This window comes from Cupressus sempervirens, chromosome 10 (assembly GCF_028749045.1).
Source record: "Cupressus sempervirens isolate cs-2001-9-10 chromosome 10, ASM2874904v1, whole genome shotgun sequence".
In the NCBI taxonomy this organism is placed as follows: Eukaryota; Viridiplantae; Streptophyta; class Pinopsida; order Cupressales; family Cupressaceae; genus Cupressus; species Cupressus sempervirens.
Window position 1 is genome coordinate 58,174,905 of NC_143127.1, and position 23,638 is coordinate 58,198,542.

General features: G+C 33.3%; 2 long non-coding RNA genes across 2 annotated transcripts in view; both read left to right on the forward strand.

Moving 5' to 3' along the window:
- Positions 1-6,906: 6,906 nt before the first annotated feature.
- LOC149532546 (uncharacterized) overlaps positions 6,907-23,638 on the forward strand; it is a 39,543-nt gene continuing 22,811 nt past the window's right edge. The window contains exons 1-2 of the long non-coding RNA XR_016357748.1: positions 6,907-6,958; positions 18,321-18,383. This is a non-coding gene — a long non-coding RNA (uncharacterized LOC149532546). The remainder of the gene's footprint in view (positions 6,959-18,320; positions 18,384-23,638) is intronic.
- Positions 16,842-17,546, forward strand: LOC149532547 (uncharacterized). The gene is made up of 3 exons (XR_016357749.1): positions 16,842-16,960; positions 17,060-17,155; positions 17,246-17,546. It is a non-coding gene; the product is annotated as an uncharacterized LOC149532547 (long non-coding RNA).

Genomic DNA, 23,638 nt, shown 5'->3' on the forward strand with positions numbered 1-23,638 from the left:
GCTTGGTCTCTCCTTTTCATTATAAATTCCTTTTTTTAAATTTCTATAATTAATAAAAAACAAAAAAACATACAATTAAAATTCAAATCACAATAAATATATTTAGAAAAGAAAAGAAAAATTATAACAAGTGTAAAACCTTTTAAAAAGTTTAGACTTGAATTCCCCATGCTTGTAAACATGTTTCAAATGATTTAATCAATTATACATAAAAACAAGTCAAGAGTTGTCCAACCCGATGTCTTGTAAATACACAAACCTTGCCTTAAAAATTAATTATAGTTTTTTTCAAATATAATCATAAACTTAAAAATTAGCTAATAACGTTAAATTATTAGTTCCTGCCTTTGGCAGGTAACTATTGTTTTCATTCAATGCATTCCACTATTAGCTTGCGCCAATCAAATTTTAAATTAGTTTAAATCTTTGTCATACTTACAAAGTCTATTAATTTTATTGCATTTAAGAAATTATAATATTAATATTTATTTAAAATTTAATTGGACTTGAACAAAAAAGGCAATGAAACAATTAATTTCAGTGTTAAAAAAATTAGTAAAATTAGAGACCACCTTTTACGGATCCTTGGACAAGCAATAAAGTTTATGTACTGTCATTGTCAAGTTTACATTAATGTGTCTGATAGACTCTTTATTTAAATTTAATGCTCATTAGAGTCGGTTTATTTTTTATTTATTTTTCCTGTGAACTGGTTTCCATTTGCTTATTCTATTTTCTATGAGCTTGCAAAGTTTTGTTTGTTTGTTTGAACGCATTTGGGAAAGTATACAGGAGCTATAGGATGAGGCACTTGCTTTGTGGGTACAACTTCCTTGCTTGATTTTGTCACTGTGATTTTTCTCTCTAAATTTATTTCATGAAGTTTTCCAAATTCGGATGTAACAACATAACTATATCCTTTCATAAAATTGGTAGCTTGGAGCGTTGTTTTAGGGCCTTGCCTTTTCTGTTCTTCACTGATGCATTGCTAAGTATTATTCTTCAAGTAGAAGCTCTTCGGATGTAATTTCTTGTAGAAGCTCTTAGAGAGAAAATATCTCTTATATTGTAAGAATTTGGAGTCCTTTCATTTGGAGGATATTATAATGAATTTCAAGTGTTAATGGATGATGCTTTATGAAGCATTTTTGTCATCTCTCTTGTCTCCATCTTGTTGCATTTCTGATAATGGGCGCTCTGCTACCACTAACAAAGGTATGCTCTAATACCACTGATGAAGGGCCAACACCACCCTTACCAACTCACAACCAAAAATGCAACAAGATGGAGATAGAGAGATGACAAAATGCTTCATAAAGCATCCATTAATACTTGAAAATTCATTAGAAGAGATTACATTTGAAGAGCTTCTATTTTTGAACTTCCTTACAAGAGATTACATACAAAGAGCTTCTACTTGAAGAGCTTGTCTTGAAGAGCTTCTATTTCTCCAACTTGATTACAAATGATAATAAGCCTTGCTTAAATAGGCACTTCTAACCCAAGACATTACAAACACAACCAATGTGGCATAAGAGGTAAATACAACTACCTTTAAATAAATATTAAATTCCCACCCAAATACAACTAAGCACCCAACAAATATTAAATACATGATTTATCCAAAACTTTCTAGAATTTCCACCTACACACCTCGATTAATGGAATGACAACTATTTTTCTTATTTTTCTATTTACGCCACCTATGCACATTGAAAATAAGAATTTCTCTTTTTCTCATTTTAATTATTTTTCTTCCTATTTTTGTCACTTTCTCTCTCCTCCACAATTTTTTTTTTCTCTCTCTCTCTTTTTTTTATAATTTTATTTTAATAATAAAGTTTTGCAAGATGCTCCTGCATCAAACTCCCTTGGTAGATAGAAAAGTGTGTCCCACACTTTAACGCCAAAAGAAAGATATACAATCATCTTCATCTTCACCACAAGCTTCCACCTCAATAGGGACAAGAAAACCAACATGCAAATCTTTCACATTTTTTTTTGCTGATGCATGATGCTCCTGCATTCGACTCCCATGGTAGGAAAATTTTTGTGAATATGGATTCACAAAATGAAGTAGCCACTGTTGACATTATTTTTTCCTCTTCCTCCAACACATAGCTGGAACAAGTATCCGATGCTGAAATTTTTCCTTTGCAATGAACTCTATCCAAGTATAAATCTCATCCTCATCCAATCTTGTTGAATTAATCACACCTGTAATAAACCCAACAACACCATACCAATATTTCTTTGCATACCACACATAACTAATAAGATTCTCATGCAAACCATCATCAATATCTGTCAAACTCACCTCAAAGACAACATCCCATGATTCATAAGAATTTACCTCTTTGACATCCTCATCTTTGCTTGCCTCTTTTATGTCATCAACAATGTACGTAACTACTCCACTTGCTTGATCTCCAATGAAGGCACTATACTTTTCCTCCATTGCTGCAATCTTCAAATCATCTTGATCTATTTTAGGTTCATAAATCTTTCCATCTTCATGCTCTTCCTCTTCTCTTTCATCTTCTTTAACTTTAGGTTTGAAAATGATTTCCTCTTCATCCGCTTGCTCTTCCACTGGATCATCTTTCTTTTCCACATCCAAGGAATTATCAACATCTCTTTTCTGGTGACATGCTCTTCGTTTCCGCAACTCAGCTTCTAATTCATTCACTTGCTTCTGCAAATCAACTAGCAATGATTGTTGATTTCTTGATCTAAATTTCTCAAGTCGAGGAATCCTCAGAATCCATCCAATCACAAAAGTCATCTTCTTCTTTCTCTTCTCCATAATCAAGTCTTTAGAAGACAAATCTCATGCAACACAAGAACCTTGTGCAAACTACCTCATAGTTGACGATCTGTCTACACAATAAAAAATCTTTTGACAAACTTCAACCAACTCAAGGTCCTAGTGCAAACTGCCTCACGTTCGGCGATCTATCCACATGCTCAAGAACTCTCGCTCTGATACCACTGATGACGGGCCACACCACCCGTACCAACTCACAACCAAAATCACAACAAGATGGAGATAGAGAGATGAAAAAATGCTTCATAAAGCATCCATTAATACTTGAAAATTCATTAGAAGAGATTACATTTTAAGAGCTTCTATTTCCAAACTTCCTTACAAGAAATTACATACAAAGAGCTTCTACTTGAAGAGCTTGTCTTGAAGAGCTTCTATTTCTCCAACTTGATTACAAATGATAATAAGCCTTGCTTAAATAGGCACTTCTAACCCAAGACATTACAAACACAATCAATGTGGGATAAAAGGTAAATACAACTACCTTTAAATAAATATTAAATTCCCACCCAAATACAACTAAGCACCCAACAAATATTAAATACATGATTTATCCAAAACTTTCTAGAATTTCCACCTACACACCTCGATTAATGGAATGACAACTATTTTTCTTATTTTTCTATTTACGCCACCTATGCACATTGAAAATAGGAATTTCTCTTTTTCTCATTTTAATTATTTTTCTTCCTATTTTCGTCACTTTCCCTCTCCTCCACAATTTTTTTTTCTCTCTCTCTCTCTCTCTTTTTAAAATTTTAATAATAAAGTTTTGCAAGATGCTCCTGCATCATTTTTCAGGGTCTTGCCTTTTCTGTTCTTCACTGATGCATTGCTAAGTATTATTAAGCTTGAAATGCATTCCCAATCCGTTAGCCTCCTCATGTGGGCTCATCACCTCTGTTTGCATAGTTTGAAGGTGTTGTTTTTGTGAATTTGTTTCCATCATTATAAAAAATCCGAGCTCTTTTTCCTGCCCCCATATTGCCTGTGACATCACCTCATGTGCCTTGGATGGGCTTTTTTCGATGTCCACCTTTTATGCACTTAGACTCTACCTTGGGCGTCATCTCTGCTCATGAAACTACCCACAAATTTTAATTCAAAGTTTTCAAGTTCTACATATCCGTGCAAGAGACTCGTGGTGCGAGGCTTGTGTTTAATAACATGTCTAGTTGTCTTAATAGGCACTCCCTATTGCCTAAAGATGTCTAAATTGTTTCTAAATTCTTCAAGAGTTGCCAATCGGTAATCCTTAGGCACCAAACATGCCTTTTTGTTGTGACTTCCAATTTAGAAGCACTTGAATTTGACTGTGGGACCGTGTAGGTGTTCCAATAAAACCATATATTATTTATTTCTATTGTAATACTATATTCATCCAGAGAAAGATGCAAATTTGTTAAACTAGAAATCCATCAAAAATATTTTTCCGTGACTTGAATGGGCTAAAATTGGTGCCAGAATATCATGGGCCTTTAAAATATCAAGACCTGAGAACGCACTTGAAGCGAGATCGCAGTATGGGTGGTGAAAAAGTAGATTTGATCTAAATTATTTTACCTACGTCTGATTGGCTTTGCAAATGACCAACACAAGAAATCACAACTCTCAATGTCTGGGCATAAAAAATGATGTGTAGGGTTACTGGGCTTTTTGTTTTACCAACATCTTTACAGGCACAGTCGGCATTTAGGGCTTTTGTTCTATAGCATACTGGAGAAGTGTGTGGAAAAGACCACTTTAATCAGTTTAAGATAGAAGTATTTATTAATACTTTGGTTCTTCCACTATTCAAATATGAGGGAAAGTTTTATTTACAGTGCAATTCGTTCTCATAAGAGAATACTTTTGTTAGATTCAATTTTCAGCTTACAGACAAGTTAGACATTTTTAATATATTTATTTTTTCTATTTTATATTTTTGCCTATGAATTTATATTGAGAAAGATCTTCTGTTGTACTGTCAATAGTTTTTTCTCTTTTTCAAAATGCTTGCTTAAAAGGTTCAAGTGATTGTTAGCGTTAGTTAATTGTATCGACAGTAAATTTTAGTACACGATATATTGAATAAAGATCTAAATATATATTTTATTGATTCGCCAACATTGTAATAGTAAGTATTTTATTTTATTCTCCATTTTAGTGACATGCTAATATATGCATACAAATTGAATGGCTCAATCACAAGAACTAGGAACTAATATCATTATACTTTATTGAATTTTTTACATATTAAATTATATTGAACGTTAGTAATATTAATTAACAATTAAAAATAAGAAAAGTAAAAAAAATATTCTTAATGTTGAAGTCATACTTAAAAAAAAAAAGTTTTACCACAAAAAATTAACTATTATCATATTAATTTTTATTCTTCCTACTAAATTAAAACATAGTTTTTATTTTATACAGGTTTTAATGGATTTTATATTAACAACAAATACTATAGTTGAGAATTTTTTAGGCTGTGAAGGTCTCTTAGGACCAGCTATTTAAAGCTTTTAGTTGAAGATGCAAGAAATCTCATATATCACGCGGATCGAATAATTGTTTGTTGGCTCACCAAGTACTACAAACCAAATAATCTAGATTCATAGTAATATGCCAGCTAAGAATAAAATGAAATCATGAGAAACGTTTAAGTGTAGAGATACCTATACGCCCTTTCTGTTCAATAGCCAACATTCTTCTATGCTTGTGCATTTCATTTTATATTGCTAAAAATTGTAACTAGTTCAATTTCCCCTTCATGCAATACTGCATTAGTCAACCATAAAACATGAAGGCAGGAACTTTGGTGCATGCGCCCCTTCACAATTCTTCACAATCATTCGATAAGAAATAAGCAATAAAGTTGATCATTCAATGAGAAATAAATTCCATGTACTTCTGTCAAGTTCCATTAATGTCTGACAGGCTTCTTAGGTCGGTTGGTTTTGTGTTTTTTACACCCAGACTTGTTTCATTTTCATTTACTCGGCTTTTTGTTTTCTGTGAGCTTTTTGGAATGCTTGGTATTTTTCACATCCAATTTTATTCATCTCTTGCTTGCCTTGGAGCTTTTGTGGATTGTCTCTGTTGGTTGTTTGCAGAACACTTGTACCATTGACAATAGGTATTCATGCATTATTATTTTTTAAATGTATGCTATTGAATACATATGTCATGGAAGAGTTTTTGTTTACATTTCTGGGTTGTTTGTTTGTTTTGTAGTGCTACACATGAGCAAGCTGTGTGCACTTTCATCTAAAAGCTTATTTGATTTTTGTTTTATCCAAAAGCTTCTTTATTTTTTTTATTTCCCTGATTTTTAAGCTCGATTATGCTAGTTGTTTGAATGTATGTTGTGAAAATTAAGCTTATATTGTTTTGTGACATTGGGTTTGAAGGAATTAGAAATCATTTGTTGGTTTTGACGTGGTTTTATGATAACAGTTTGCAAATAGATTTGAAAGCTGATTTGAGGGCCGCGGAGATGAAGTAAGATCCGGTACCATTAATGACAACAAATACTTATTCGAATTAATTGTCCTCTGCTACATAGCTTCAAAACCCTAGTCTACCATGTTTTAGTTGTAGTCTCAGAGCGTGGACGTTAACACTTATCTATTCCCTTATAAAAATGGCTTCAATCCCTCCACCTCTGCAGTAAGACTGAGCTCATACTTGCATAATATTTCTTAAATTGGTCACCAGTGGCTTGGTAAGTGGTTTGAAAACCTTAGACATAAAGATTTAAAAAAAAAATCAATTTTCATTACATGCTCTTTTTTCCTCACATTTACTTAATGATAAATAATATTTAATTCACAGTGAATGAAGTTTTGGACTTGAAAATTCCATGATTTAACCCTTTTTTTTTAAATTTTTTTTATTGCAGTCTATGGACCGACACATAGTGTGGCTACCAGCATAAGTAGCGTTTAAGGTCCATACTGTAAACTATAAACTGTAAGCATATGTTTTTGATATTTGTCATCTTGTAGTATTTTGATATAAAAAAAATCAGCTCAGATTTTATTTTGGTATATCTTGGTTTTTTATTCTATTCATGTTTCTACCTTGCAAGTAGATTTGCATTGCCAGAAGAGGAATTGCAGGATTTTTTTCAAGAATCTCCATCCAAAGGTAAGGATTTTATACTAGATTAGTAAATTATTTGTAACTTTTAAATTTTTTTATATGTTTTTATTGGTGCAAGCTCTAATGAGAATTAAAAATTTAGCTATGACTTCCATGTTTTTCAATCTCGTAAACTGCTCTCTGCCTAGCATAAGTGTTTATTCAGACATTAAAAAGCTGAATTTAATCAAGGAAAGATTTAAGTTTCAAAATTTAGTTTACTAAATTTTAAATTTTCAAAGCTAGATAGACCCAAACTCTGAATTTGGGGATTTTTTTTTGTGAGCATGATTTTCAAGAATTGAATGGTAGTTGGCTTTTATTTTTGGTAGATATTAATGTTAAGATTCCTTTTTCTCGAGTTAGAATATTCAATTAATATGAAGATATAAGAGAATATAAATTTCATTAGTTTTGATTTCTACAATTCTTGTATTCAATAAAACTTATTATGCCTAAACATATTTTAAAACATAAACATGAGTTTTGTGTCACAGATAGCGAAATTATACTATTTTATTTATTCTAAACTCACTCTTTTACACGCTGCTATTCATTATACAAAAAATTGTATCACAGTCATAAATAAGCTGCATTCAAAATAAATAAGCTACATTCCACAAAGTCTCACAAGGGGCTGGATAGGCCAACCAAAGGCCTAGATTTAGGGATGGTAACTAGTAGAGACCTCCTTGGGCGTGGAAAACACAATGAGGTCAACGAGTGGCACCCCTCAGTATTCTGGGATCAAGGAGTGGAGAGGGTGGTTTGCCAAACCTCGTTACATAGTTCAGCTAATATTTTCCCAACTTACAAGATTAAGTTGCATAGCATCCAAACAAGCTCTTTCTAATATTATAAAATAAACATATTTATCATTATTTATTAAACAACTTTAAAACACTTTTATTAGAGTTTGTTTGTGATGCTATTTTATTTCAAGTATTCTTTTAATTTTGTGGATTGTTAAAGAACATAAACACTTTCTTGATATTGTTATCAATATAGAATGCAACAATACTGCTATGAGTGTTGTTTGTACTAGGTTATTGAAACTATAATATGGAATTCATATTGTTTTGTTCTTCTAATCATTGACTAATGATGGATATTTTTTAATGATAAGTTTAAAGAATTATTAGAATATGTGTTCTATATTCATATGTATTGTTTTCATGTTTTGATTCAAGGTTATAATACTATATTTCTATATATTCCATTTTCATTGCTCCTTTCTTACTCCAAGAAATGGAAAATGATGTGTCACCTTATGAACAATCTAATCCCTGTGTTGATAGTATCAATTCTAAGGATATTTCCTCACTCACCCCCCTTGTAACGATGTTCCAAATGATAGTATCATTTGGATTATTGTTCATCCACAAAGGAAAGATCATTCTTCCTCCTCTTCCCCAAGTTGTAAACAAAATTTCTACCCACTTTAATGTGGGTCTCTAGTTGTTCTTTTAATGTGGTGTAAAGAGTTTGTGTTATCGTTTGTTGTCAATCATATTTAAATGGCCTAAATGGTTGTCTTTGTATAGGGACAACACCCTTTTTCTTCTTCTTTTATTATCAAAAACACCTTGTAGGTCTAATAATGGCAAAAAGTGTGATAAGAGCAATTCAATATAAAATACTAGATACAAAATGTAATAGGTTAGTTCTTGGAATGAGCTATGGGAGATCTAGGGTAGAAAGAGAAAGTGTTCCTAAAAGAAAAGTGATTCCCATAATTGGGGGTTACTATAGTTAGTTCATGGAATGAGCTTCAAAATTGATGAAGGTAACTATCTATAGTCTAGTTGATAACGGGTGAACAAAGCTTTTGAGATGAGTATAAGTACACCTCGATAAGCAATGGGAGATCTAGGGTAGAAAGAGAAAGTGTTCCTAAAAGAAAAGTGATTCCTGTAATTGGCATATATTTCCTCAAACCACCCATAAGAGCCATATTCTGACTTTTACTAGCGCAATACCCAACAATAGGTTTCATGGAATGGATGACTGATTCGGGTCCTAAGAACAATAATGCCTTGGAATAAATATGTGTAATCAAATGGAACAGGGTGATTCAATGGGAATCTATCCCTAGAGCTAACATCATGTAACCTAATTGAGACATAGTAGAATAAGCCAAGTCTTTCTTAAGATCTTTTTGAGTGAGGGCCATAGTAGCTCCCAATAGAGCTATTATTCCACCTATCCAAGAGATAAGATACATTACTGAAGGACACATTTACAAGTATCAATGCATTGTATTTTTCATTAAAAAAATACATTAACTTTGCAATTTAGCATTGCACAATTTTCAAGTTTCCTTATGATGCATAATATGGTTAACTACTTTGAGTAATAATTATTTTATTTATACTTATGCAGCTTAAGAAATACTATTTTAAAGAAATACTAGGACCAATACTGTGCAACAAGTACGCAAAACTATCTCCTATTTCCTTGCAATACTGTAGCATACCACATTTTATATAAGAGGTTTGAATTGCTTATTCTAACAACAATTTTTGCAAACAAAGTCAAAATATCCACCAATTTGTTTCATCTATGGACAAAATGACAAATTACAAACATCTTACAAACTATAACCAAAGAAGCCAACCAAAACAAAACATTTCAAAAATTGTTGATGTAGAAAACTATGAAACTCAAATACAACTTCTGCAATTTAACATTGACACTATACTAGAGAAAGAAGGATTGTAGAGATTAAATCCATTTACATACATAGTTGGAGATTGTTTATTCGACTCCTTCCAATATTTTCTCCAAAGCAAGTATACATCAATTCAACTACGCAAAGAAACCATTCAATATTTCATGACTTGTCTCCAAAGAGGTGAAAGAGACACTATTGACTCAAACAACCTTGAATTGAACTCTCAAACATTATATGACCTCCACAAAGTTACAAATGTTGCATCATACTTGCATAGAATGCAATTGTCTGCAAACCCAACCATAGGCAATAGTGAAATTGGACTATGGGGAGATGTATTCTGCATTCACTGGTTATCAAAGTGGTTGAACATACAAGTGTGTGTTTGGTCACTGACAAGAGGCAAGAAGTACTTGCACTTTAATAGCGCATCACATGCAGAATCATATTCGTTGCTTTTTCATGACAATAATCCACTATGTGGACATTTTGAGCCTCTTGTGTGCTTGAAATTCAATTTTACCAATGACCAATTACAAAAACAATTCAACAATGCATCAACACATGGACAACACAAAAATCTTTGCCAGCTACAATTACCATTGATTGAAAAGAAAAATACCAATCAAAGAATATCACTTCATACTATAAAAAATTTAATTAGAGACAATAATCAAACTAACATAAAAAAATTGTTCACTCCTTTCCAAAATCCAACAAAAGCTGCCAAAAAATGTAGAAAAAAGAAAAATCCACCACAACGAAGGAAAAAAACATTATCACCAATACAAATATTTGAAGCAAAAATCCAAGACACACCAAAATACACATGCACTATTTTCCAAATGTTGTGTTTCAAAAAAAACATTAGAGCATTTCAAAATCAACAAAAACTAGCCTATCAAAAACTAGTCAAACCACCTATCAATCCATTGACAAATTACATTTGTCAAAAATGCAATACTGCATTAAAACATTCAACTCTTCCTAAGTATGCTAAATCACATAATATTAGAATTAATAATGCAATTGAGCATGTTGAAATGTTAACACAATTGGAAGAGTGTCTTGTTTCGTTGTGAATTGCTTTTGCACAAATATGGGAGCTAGGATACAAAAGATCTCAGTTAGGCCTAACTAGTTCAATCTTTAATGTCCCTGTTGACACAAACATTGTTCAAAGAGCTTTACCTATATCAACTACCAATACAACAACAATTGTTGTTTCCCTAAAAAGATGTCTGGAATATAAAAATGCTTTCCAAAAAGGCATGGTACATCCAATAGTTATCATGCAAGCTCTTCAACAATTGACCCAAACAACATTATTCAAAATGCACAATGTAAAACTAAATGACAACTGGGAACAAGCTATCAAAATAAATACTAATATTACCAGCCAAAATGAACCATCCATGATTGACTTTGAGTCAAAGAGTGACGATGACCAAGCACCATGTCAAACTCTAGTGCATGGGTTCACAGAATCCACTAGCATACACAAAATGCAAGACAAGTTGATTGAAGTTGCACCTGCCCAAGACCAATGCCCTATTGGAATATTCCAAGACGAACATGCAAAAGAAATGAATTTTCCAACTTTGTTTTTCGGTAGCCCACGTGATAATGATATAAGTACAAATTTCAGCTACCAAAAAATAGTGCTACGGGAATTGTCACATTCACAAAGGAAATTTGCATACCATATAACCAACCTTTTCTTCAAAAAAATTAAGATATTGATACATCAAGTAATGTCAACAATGTGGATAAGAATTCAAAAGGGCCAACTAAAAGAAAGAAAGCTATTGGCAAAAGAAGTCAAGCATAAACCAAATCTAGAGAAAATACTAAAGTCAGATATAGGTTATGTTGACTTAAAAAAAATACGAATATCTCCTAACTACACACAACACCTAAAGAATTTTTTTTTTGTAATGATACAACAATTAGGACCACCTACTTTCTTTCTCACATTTATCAGTGCTGAATAGAACTAGTCAGCATTGTAAACAACATTGAAAGAACTACACAACTCCCACTATTCAACAAGTAGACAAAACTTTACTGCAAAAAATGAAATGAATGTAGAAGAATTAATCAAAAGAGATCCAGTAACTTGTGCTCAATACTATAGACATATAATAAATGCACTCAGAAGATTAATCTTGACAAACCAGTCTTTTTTTGGAACTGTATTAGACTATTTCTCAGTAACCAAATTTTAAAATTGTGGAAATGAACATGACCATTTTCTTATATGGGTTCGTAATGCTCCCATGTATGGAAGACATAACAATACAAGCATAACATAATTTGTAGACAAATATATTACATGTGATACAAAAGATTTAGAACCAAATATAGCAATATTGCATGTGCACCACCATACAAATGATGCAAAAAATCCAAAAATGCACATTGTAGATATAATTTTCCATTTCCACCAATGAAGAACACAACAATACTTGAACCATTAGAAGATACAAACAAAAAATTACATTCAATTGCTACACAAATTCGTACCAAGATTGAAAAAGCAATTTACCCCAATACATTTACATTCAAATCTTTTTTACAAGAAATAGGTGTCAATGAAAATGACTACATAATGGCCTTGAGGTCTACAGTCAATAGGTCTACCATTTATCTCCAAAGAACACTTTCACAGATATGGAACAATAGCTTCTCCAAAAAAATACCAGGGCTTTGGAGAGAAAATACAGATGCACAATATGTCCTCAATGCATATGCTCCAGCAATGTATTGCAACTCCTATATGGAAAAAGTGGACAGATCGATGACAAATGCATTCAAAAGAATCCGTAAAGACCACCAAAAACAAAATATAGATGCCCTAAAAATGATATTGAACTTAGTAAATGCTTTACTAAACCTCCATCAAATGTTGTCTCAACAAGCAGCACATGTTGCACTTTCACTACCCCTAAATCGCAGTTCTAGAAAATGCATCTTCATTGATATAAGAGCTCAAAATGATCGAACATTTATATTAAAATCAGTGAAAGAGTTAAACCAAGAAGATGATGAATCAGAGAATGTAATGTGCAAATCAATGATCGATTACTATTTACAACATCCTCATATTATTTCAAACATTTGCCTTGCAGAATTTGTCTTTCAACATAAAAAAGATGGCACTAAGCTTGATCATAAAACCAAGCCAAAAGTAATTCGTTTCATAAACTTTAACAAACATATTGACATAGAGAGCCATTGTAGAGAGCAACTAATATTATACAAGCCATTCATAATAAGTGAAGATACCCTCAAAGAAAACTCTGAGACTTGGGAAAATGCATACTTGCAAAATCAATTGATTATCCAAATAAACCGTGCAAAATTTTGTTACACCACAACCTCTGCATGGGGTGACATTTACAAAGCTATCTTTGAAGTCAATGACATTGATGACAATATCAAAAACACAAGATTCATAGGAAAAAATCTCATAGAAGAAGAAAAATATGATGTGCAACAAGATATTCAAACTACATTCAATAAGAGCATCAGTAATCTGTGCTCAAGACCATTTGAAATTGCAAGACATCCACAAATCATGGACAACAATGAATAATATTGATTAAGATGATCCCTAAATTGAGAGCAACAAACAATCATTAAAGACATTATCATGAAAAAGTTAAAGGATCCTAGCACTCCAATACATTTCTTCTTAACAGGAGGAGCAGGAACTGAAAAAACATTTACTGCAACAACTATTTACAAAGCACTCATTCGATTGTATAACAATGCAATTGATAGTGATCCTGATAAACCAAAAGGCCTAATGACTGCATATACAAAAAAAGCAACATACAACATTGGTGGATCAACACTGCATTCGGCCTTTCACATACCTTTCAACAAATCAAAATTTGTCCCGCTTAGCACAAAGACATTAGATACAATGTCAAAGACCTACAGTCAATTGCATGTGCTTCTTATAGATGAGATCTCTTTGGTAGGGTCCACATTTTTATGATACCTTGATAAATGATTACGTGATATTATGCAATTGCCAACTAAATACTTTGGAAACATTGACACAATTTTTTGTGGTGATCTCTACCAAGCTCTCCCAGTGCTAGACTCAGATGTATTTAACAATAACCCATCTCCAATAGAATTAATGCCCTACAATTTTTGGAGAGACAAGGTAAAGTGCTATTCTCTAACCACAATAGTACAAAAAAATGATAATCAATTCATTGCTACTTTGAATAGGATACGTTTGGGAAAACATAAAAATGATGACATACAATACCTCAATCGTGCTTGCTTATGCCTAGCGCCACTTGACCCAACATTTCCATACCTCTTTTTCAGAAGACAAGATGTTGACACACATAACAAGAATATGCTATCAATAATTCCTGGTAACATTATATTAGATGCAATTGACATCTTAGACCAAAACTATATTGCAACACGAATCTACAACCATGCAACAACCTTGCCAAGTCAAATAATCTTAAAACCAAATATCCTCGTTGAAATTATTGGAGGAAACTATAACACATAAGATGGTCTTGTTAATGGATCAGATGGAATCCTGAAAGCATACACAACACAACAAGACATTGACATAATTTGGATTCAATTTAATGATCCCAAAATAGGTTAGCGCCAAAGAAATAAATTAGCTCAATACTATACAACAGAGATTCAAAGAAATTGGGTCCTAATACATTGAATAGCAAGACCAATTCCAAAAATGTTGACTGGTCGACAAGTAAAAATCATAAAATAGTTTCCAATACAATTTGCATGTGCTCGAACAATACACCGATCTAAAGGGCTAACATTAGAAGGCCCAGTTGGTATTACACAACATGGCTTAACATATACAACACTTTCAAGAAAAAAAGAAATCCAATCACTATATTTAATTAAACCTTTACAATCAAAATATTTAAAAGTCTAACAAACTATTCATTGTGAGATGTCTCACCTCCAAACAAATGCACAATGAAAACTTGAAAATCAGCTAACATGCTTGATGCAAGATTCACATATGCTTCTATGCACACTAAATACTCGTAGCTTGAGAGCACACATAGATGACATTATTAGTGACTATGACATCATGGCCTCCGATATTTTGTGCCTCCAAGAGGTCCACTTGCCTCCATTCCATAGAAATATACTCCAAAAATACAATAGCCATACACTGTATCATATACACGGCATAACAACTTTTGTAATAAACAATCTACAAGTGTTGAATAGAAAAGAGCATAAAACACAAAATAGTGAAGCCATAACACTAACACTACGCCATCATACCATCGAATACAATGTGACTAATGTTGACATACGACCCAATACTCCCATTAATGACATCTTGGCCATAATGACTAACATCTTTACCTATCTAATCCAATAAACAACTCTTTTCATTATAGGAGATTTCAATTTAGACATGTCTAAGGACAACAAAACAACAAAAAGACTAATACAACATATGAAACAACACAACACACAATTTTCTCTCAACAAAACACATACTCCAAATAGACCATTAATTGATCATATATGGACTAACTCAATCGAAAATATATGTTCCACCTATACAACAGAAGCATATTGGACAAATCACCCCTCAACTTTCATAAAGATTCATTCTAAGAGAATAACATAAAAACCTAGCACTTGTAATCTTTCAACATGGGTCAATCTTCTCATTGTAAATACATTCAATTTAATTTTTTTTTCACTAGACATGATGGACAGAACCAAAGTAACAGATCAAGCAGCTACAAATGAGAGAAACAAATAAAAAAGGTAATGGCATCAACTGCTTCAATATATTTTGTTATCTACAAAATGACCAACCTTAACATTGTGTTCTTTTCTTTATAATAGATCAATCATAATGGAGACAACAACCCCAATGACTGAAGCAGATACAAACAAGCAAAAAAAACCAAAAAGGTATTAACATGAATTGTTCTTTGCATCTTTTAAAGCCCTCCAAATCATGCAACTAAACATCATCTTTCTTGTTTTCTAATAGGCCAAAATTAACTTCTGAAAGACTAGTAACAATTGAAGATCTAAATGCTAAAAAAGTTGGCAGCACTTTTCATGGCACTGTACTTGTCACCTACAAAGTTGTTCTTGGCAAAGGCATAGGAATGTGTGAAGTCTTACGAGTTGATTTGATAGATTGTAAGGGCAAAATGACAATAACATTAATTGTTGGTAGCCATCTACTACACAAGTTTGAGGATAAGATAATACCAGGAGCTGCAATACCAATAAAAGAATTTAAACTTGCACCAAAAATAGATTTTGACTGTGGATGTTCTGATTACATCTTACTTTTAAATGATTCTAGTCAGATTGAAACTATTCCACCACTTGAAAATGAATACAACTTCATCCTAGACACAACCATAAAACACCTTACATCTAGTACAAAAGAATATGTTTATGGAATAGTGGGTGCCCTCGCTGTAGCAGAAAACACAAAAGGGACACAACATATTCTTGATATCAAAGATGACCATACAAATATGGATAAAGCACCAGTAAGTTTCTTCAATTTGCTTCAATTTTCTTTTGTGCTTTTTAAAAATAGTTTTGATTCCTTTTGCAAAATAATCACTACTACTTTTCCAACACAACTTTACATGCATTCAAGTTTCTTTGGACTCTTCTATCAAATGGAACAACAATTATAGAAAGGTGAAATTCCAATCTTCCTTTTAAGAAACATTGCAAAAAAGCAGGATCAAAAGCACGCTCTTCGTACAACTCCATCAACATATATTTGCAGTCTCAATGACAAAAGAACATTAGAAAAACTCCATACACTTCTACACACCACATTTGAGGTAGCCATTTCAAATACCTTGCACTTATCACTTCTTACAATAAGATTCAACATTTTGCTAATATTCTTTTTACAAGATGTTGGGCTCTTGACACCTGCAAATGCATTTTCAAATCCATTCCGTGACTTTTATCCTAATTGCAACTACAGATTTGACAGTTACACCACACTGAATGAAAACAAAGCGTATTGTGCCAAATGTAAAGAGGAAGTCAACTACATATATTCCCTTCATGTTAAAGCAGTCATCACCAACAACAACAATCAAACTATTCACTGCTTTTCAGAAAAGAATATCGCTCAGCAAATCTGGCCTTCTTTGCAAAACATGACATATGAAGCATATGTCGCTCAGCAACTATATTTATGTTTTGAGACTTCCAGCTCAAAGGAAAATTTAGTCTCAATCAAAGCAGTCAGATAACTCATGTTCTTGCACTTGAAGATTAGGCCATATAGTGTCTCCATTAAGGTATACACATTCACAATGCTTTTCATTTCTTTTGATTTGATATTAAATCATTTTTCTATGTAGTACTAACTTGACTCATACAATTACATGGCTATATAGGGCTCTGACTACATCAAATACTTTTGTTATATTGCAACTATTGCAAAATTTTGGTTTTTGCACTTGAAGATTAGGCCACACAGCATCTCCATTAAGGTATACACATTCACAATGCTTTTTGTTTCTTCTAATTTCATATTAAACCATTTTTTCTATGTAGTACTAACTTGACTTATACAATCACAGGACTATACAGGGCTTTGACTACATCAAATACTTTTGTTATACTGCAACTATTGCAAAATTTTGGTTTCAGATACCGATCATAGTTCTCGATCAAATCTACTATAAAACATACATGCTATCTATGCTATTTTGAACAACGCTAGTAACATTCAAGCAAAAAAATTTCAACGCATATTAGATGTTTCCCATACATACTTCTTAAGTTATATGTAAAAATTATCTCATACATAATTTAGATATTAATTTCATGTTTTCATGCAAAAAAAACAAATGTAATATATAGCAAGCAGTGTTCAGTTTACAGTTTTTTATAACTTTTATGATGATTTTAGCCACAATTGTGTTAATTATTTTAGCTTGATCTTTAACTAACATGTAAGTTAATAGGTTATTTCAACCTATTTCCATAGAAGCTCTGTTGACTTTTTTGGAATGTCTTTGATAGTTGAAGCAATAGTTGCCAAATTGAAATTTAATAACAAAACAATTATTTGATCAAGCTTAATGCTATGTTCTAATTGCTCAAAACATGTATTTTGATTTTTGATATGTGTTTTTCATCAGATGCTATTGATTCCATACTAGAGATTTACTCATTATTGTGGTTCAAATATGGCTCATTTGTACATTAATTTTAACAATTAGACATCTATGGAATTTAAGCATTCCTCTGTTATTGTAATTTGGTATGCGTTTGGTGTCCGCTTAATGTGGTTTAGTCATATTCATTGCTAATAAATCAACTTCTTGCATTCTATAAGTTTTTAACAACAATAGTCCTCATGAGTATTCTCTGAATCTACATCATCATATTAAACAAATCCAATGCATCTTCCACATTTCTTCACTTCCATAGTCCATTTGTTAGTCATGTATAGGATGAATCAAGGACATCATATCCCAGTGCCATTGGTGAAGTTTTCCAAGTTACCAATTGCAAACGTGAGTACCATTTGCATTGTATACTTCAATGATATTTTCTTTTAAAATCTTTGTTTAGCACATTTCTTTGAAACATCAGAAATAGTTATATATTTTTAGATATTAGATATTAATGTCTAGATGTTTTGAACAGGTCACAAAGAAGCAAGAAATGCCCCATTTGTTGGAGGATCTTGAATTTGGAGCATCCTACAAGGTGTGTATAATTTTTGACTTTTTTTCTGAGAGGCTTATACATAGCAACCTTGTTTTCTTTTTCTTGAGTGTTTGTGTTTGGAGTTATATGGCAAAGCTTGTTGTCTGTCTTTGCATGTCGGGACAATATTCTGGAGCTGTTGTGCTGAAAAATTATAACTATTGTATTCTCTGTTTGATTGTTTTATTTACTTATTTTCTAATATGAATATTGCACTATTAGTGTTCTTATTGTAGTATTGCAGTCATATATTTGGGCTCTACATTATTAATATTTTCAGCTTTAGATGACCCTTTCCTTGCTTATTTTACTCTTTCCACTTTGCATATGTCTTTTTTTTGGAAAATGAAATTACAAGAAAGATCAGTGTAAGGTAAATAGGAAGCTTGGTATACATATCATAATCTTCATGCTAAGCTTACCTTACTTGGCCCAGAAATCTTAAGAGTGAACAAAATATGCCCAATATTTTTTTGAGGAAAGTAATGACTTTGATCTTCCTGAACCTTTCTATAGCTTATCAAGGTTTACCTATCTTCACTAGTTTTTAGATTTTAACAAGTTTTTGAATGTTTATGCTAACATTTTGATAGTATCAGTCATACTTTTATCTAGTATCGTTACAGGAGCTAGCATATGCTACAACATTTAGCTTACTCTTCAATCCAAATTAGCCTTATGCAATCAACTTTGAGCAATCAACTTATGATTTTACTTATCATTGGTTATGGTTGTAGGTTCTTATATAAAAATATGTACTGATCAACAACACCTCGGCAACACAACAACAACACCCCTATTGTTCACAAATAGCGACACTTTTTCCAACTAGCACAGGCATCAACATCTTTGCTATTTGCTTAATGTTTTTGAAATTAAAAGCGACCAAAAACAAGGGGGTCGGCCCTTAACAGTCAAAAGGTTGGTAACCAGCACATTACTTGCCAGTAACAAAAATAGACAAATAGAACAGGAGTACTGTTAGATTATGGTGACTGATCAGGAAATTACTGTACATACTTCATCAATAGAAATTTTTTTGGGATGTGGCCGACATGGTAGCCGACATATTATGGCTGACATATGGCTGACATGTTATAACCCTAAAGCAGTTTAATACTTGTATAAAAGGGTTTAGGGTTGGGTTTCTTCCATTATGTTGTGATGCAAAATTGGTTCTTGCGGCGGTATTGAGTTGTAAGGGATTACAGGTTGTAATCACTGGATTGTAATAAGATCGGACTTGCTGTTTGGTGGACGTAGCCCAGAGATTGGGTGAACCACGTTAAATCTTGGTGCCTTGTGTTCATTTTTTGTGTGATCTATTATTTTCTGTTATTGGTTATATTTGCATGTAGTTTTTATTTCTGTCCGTGGTTTTATCTTAACAAGTGGTATCAGAGTGAGGTTGTCTTTCAATTATCCTCTGCAGAAAAGTCTCACGGTTAAGTGGGAGTCTCACGGTTGAGTGGAAGCGATGGAAAATGAGGGTAAGCTGAGGGTTGTCAGGTTTAATGGGCAGAACTTCCAGTTATGGAAGATGCAAATGGAAGACTATCTATATCAAAAGGATTTATAGAAGCCGTTGGAAGGCAAAGCCAAGAATCAGGGAACTATGTCAGAGGCTGAATGGGATCTTTTGGATAGAAAGACACTCAGAAGAATTCGGTTATGCTTGGAACCATCGATGGCATTTAATACTACAAAAGCAAAGATGACAGAAGATTTGATGAAAACCCTAGCAACATTGTATGAAAAGCCCTCCGCTTCAAACAAGGTATTTCTCATGAAGCGTTTATTTAATATGAAAATGGCAGAAGGTGGATCTGTTGTAGATCATTTAAATGAGTTTAATACTATTACTAGTCAGTTATCTTCTATGGGTATTAATTTTGATGAAGAAATTAAGGCTCTCTTGATTTTGTGTTCTTTGCTTGAAAGCTGGAATGGTTTGGTAATGGCGGTGAGTAATTTTGTTCCTAGATCTAGTATCCTAAAATATGATGATGTGATCGATGTCGTTTTGAGTAAGGAAACTCGCAGGAAATCCTCAAGTGGATCTACATCAAGAAGTTCTTTGAATGCACAAAGCAGGGGTAGAACGACTGAAAGAGGAAGTAACTCTGGAAATCATGGGAAATCAAGAGGAAAGTCAAATGGGAGGAGGTCTCAATTGAGAGGACCAAATGATTGCTGGTACTGTGGGAAACTAGGGTACAAAAAGAAAGATTTCTGGAATCGAAAGAAAAATGGAGGAGATAAATTAGATGGAGACAAGGAGGCAAATGTGGTAAGTAACAAATCCGAAGAGGATGCTTTGCTTCTGTCTTTAGAAAGTGTTGATGATTCATTGGTTTTAGATTTTGGTGCTTCATTTCATGCTACACCTCATAGAGGTTATTTCATTGATTATGTCCAAGGGGATTTTGGGCTTGTTTATTTGGGGGATAGTGAACCCTGTCAGATTGTTGGAAAGGGAAAAATAAAGATTAAGTTGTAGAATGGGAATCATTGGCTACTACATGAGGTAAGACATGTTCCAAGGCTGAGTAGGAATTTAATTTCAGCAGGGCAACTCGGTGATGAGGGTTGTGTAGTTACTTTTAATGATAAAAATTGGAAGGTTTCAAAAGGTTCCCTTGTAGTAGCAAAAGGTGTGAAAGTGGGAACCTTATATCTTTGTACAGGTCATATTGTTCCTACTACTTTGATTGTTTCAGAGAAAAATGAATGTTCAGGAACAATTGCTGCAGTTGAGCAGGGAGAACAAATAGCTGCTGTAGATTCTGATACAGCGCTGTGGCACAATAGACTTGGGCACATGAGTGAGAAAGGTATGAAAGTAATTCATTCAAAGAAAGTTTTACCAGGTCTAAAATGTGTGAATATGGATTTTTGTGAAGGTTGTGTGTATGGAAAACAAAAGAGAGTGAGTTTTGTAAGACTGGGAAGGAAAACAAAAAGGAGAAATTAGAGCTTGTGCATACAGATGTATGGGGACCAGCTCAGGTATCTTCCCTTGGTGGCTCTCATTATTATGTTACATTTATTGATGACACAACTAAAAAGGTATGGGTTTATTTCCTTAGACAAAAATTTGATGTATTTTAAAATTTTAAGAAATGGAAATGCTTGGTTGAAAATGAGACTAGTAAGAAATTAAAATGTCTCAGATCTGATAATGGTGGTGAGTATTGCAGTCATGAATTTGAAGATTATTGCTCCACTAATGGTATTCGTAGACAAAAAATTGTTCCAAGGACTCCATAGGAAAATGGAGTGGCTGAATGCACGAATAGGACTATAATGGAGCACGCAAGGAGCATGAGGTTGCATGCTAGGTTGCCCTTACACATGTGGGTGGAGGCTATCAATACTGCAGTATATTTGATTAATAGAGGTCCCTCTACTCCTTTGGGCTGTGGTATTCCAGAGGAAGCATGGACTGGTAGGAAGGTGAGTTATTCTTTTCTCAAGACCTTCGGTTGTGAAGCTTTTGCTCATATAGACTCTGAAAATAGAACCAAGCTAGACGCTAAATCAAAGAAATGTGTCTTTGTTGGATATGGCATTAATGAATTTGGTTATAGGGTTTGGGATTTTGAAAATCTTAAAATTGTTAGAAGTCGAGATGTCATATTCAATGAGAAAGTGTTGTACAAAGATTTGTTGTAGCAACATGAGAAGAAAGAAGATGATTATGTAGTGCTGGATGATACTCCAAAAGCTGATGTTCCAGCCATTCCTCATGATGTGCAACAACTGCAACAACAAATACCACACACACCATCAAATGTTAGACAGTCAACGAGGCAAATTAGACCTCCACAAAGATTTTCTCCCTCTTTGTATTCTATTTTACTTACCGATGCTGGTGAACTTGAAAGTTATGATGAAGTTGTGCAGGTGGATACTAAGATTCAGTGGGAGTCTGCAATGAAAGATGAAATGGACTCTTTACTGAAAAATAAGATATGGGATTTGTGCAAGTTGCCTGCAGGTAAAAAATCTTTATAGAATAAGTGGGTTTACAGGTTAAAAGAAGAGGGAGGTAAGAAAAGATTTAAGGCTAGGTTAGTTGTAAAAGGATTTGCACAGAAAAAGGGAATTGATTTTGATGAGATATTTTCTCCTGTTGTCAAAATGACTTCTATTCATACTATTTTAAATCTTGTGGCTACTGAAGATTTGCATTTAGAGCAGCTAGATATTAAAACAACCTTTCTTCATGGTGATTTGGATGAAGAAATATATATGGCTCAACCACAGGGTTTTGAGGTCAAAGGTAAGGAGAACTTAGTGTGCAAATTGAAGAAAAGTTTATATGGCTTAAAGCAAGCACCTCGGCAATGGTATCTAAAATTTGACAGGTTTATGCATGAGCATGGCTATAACAGGTGTCATTCAGATTATTGTGTTTATTTTAAGAGGTTGGATGATGATAGCTACATTATTTTATGTCTATATGTTGATGATATGCTTGTAGCTGGGTCTGACATGGATCATATTAAGGGGTTGAAACGCTAGTTAGCACATGCATTTTCTATGAAGGATTTGGGGGTAGCAAAACAAATCCTTGGTATGAAGATTTGCAGAGATAGGAAGAATAGAACTTTGACACTATCTCAAGCTGATTATGTTGAGAAGGTGTTGCAACATTTCTCTATGGAGAATGCTAAAGCTGTCAGCACACCTTTACCTAGTCATTTGAAATTGACTAAGGAGATGTGTCCCAAGAGACAGGAAGAGGAGGATAAGATGTCCAAGGTATGCTATGCTTCAGCTTTAGGAAGCTTGATGTATGCTATGGTATGCACTAGGCCAGATATTGCACATGCAGTGGGAGTCGTTAGCAGGTATATGAGTCATCCAGGATTTGAGCATTGGAATGCTATCAAGTGGATTCTCAGATATTTGAGAGGCACATCCAATAAGTGTTTACACTTTGGGGGCTCTACTACTGATTTATAGGGCTATGTTGACTCAGATTTGGCTAGGGATATTGATACCAGACAGAGTACTACAGGTTATGTCTTTACTGTTGGTGGGGGAGCCGTGAGCTGGGTTTCTAGGTTACAAAAGATTAATGCTCTATCCACTACAGAGGAAGAGTATGTTGCTGCTACAGAGGCATCCAAGGAGATGATATGGCTTCAGTTCTTCTTGGAAGAATTGGGACATCCTTAGAAGGATAATTATTTGTTCACCGATAGTCAGAATACCATTCATCTTGCAAAGAATTCAGCTCTGCATTC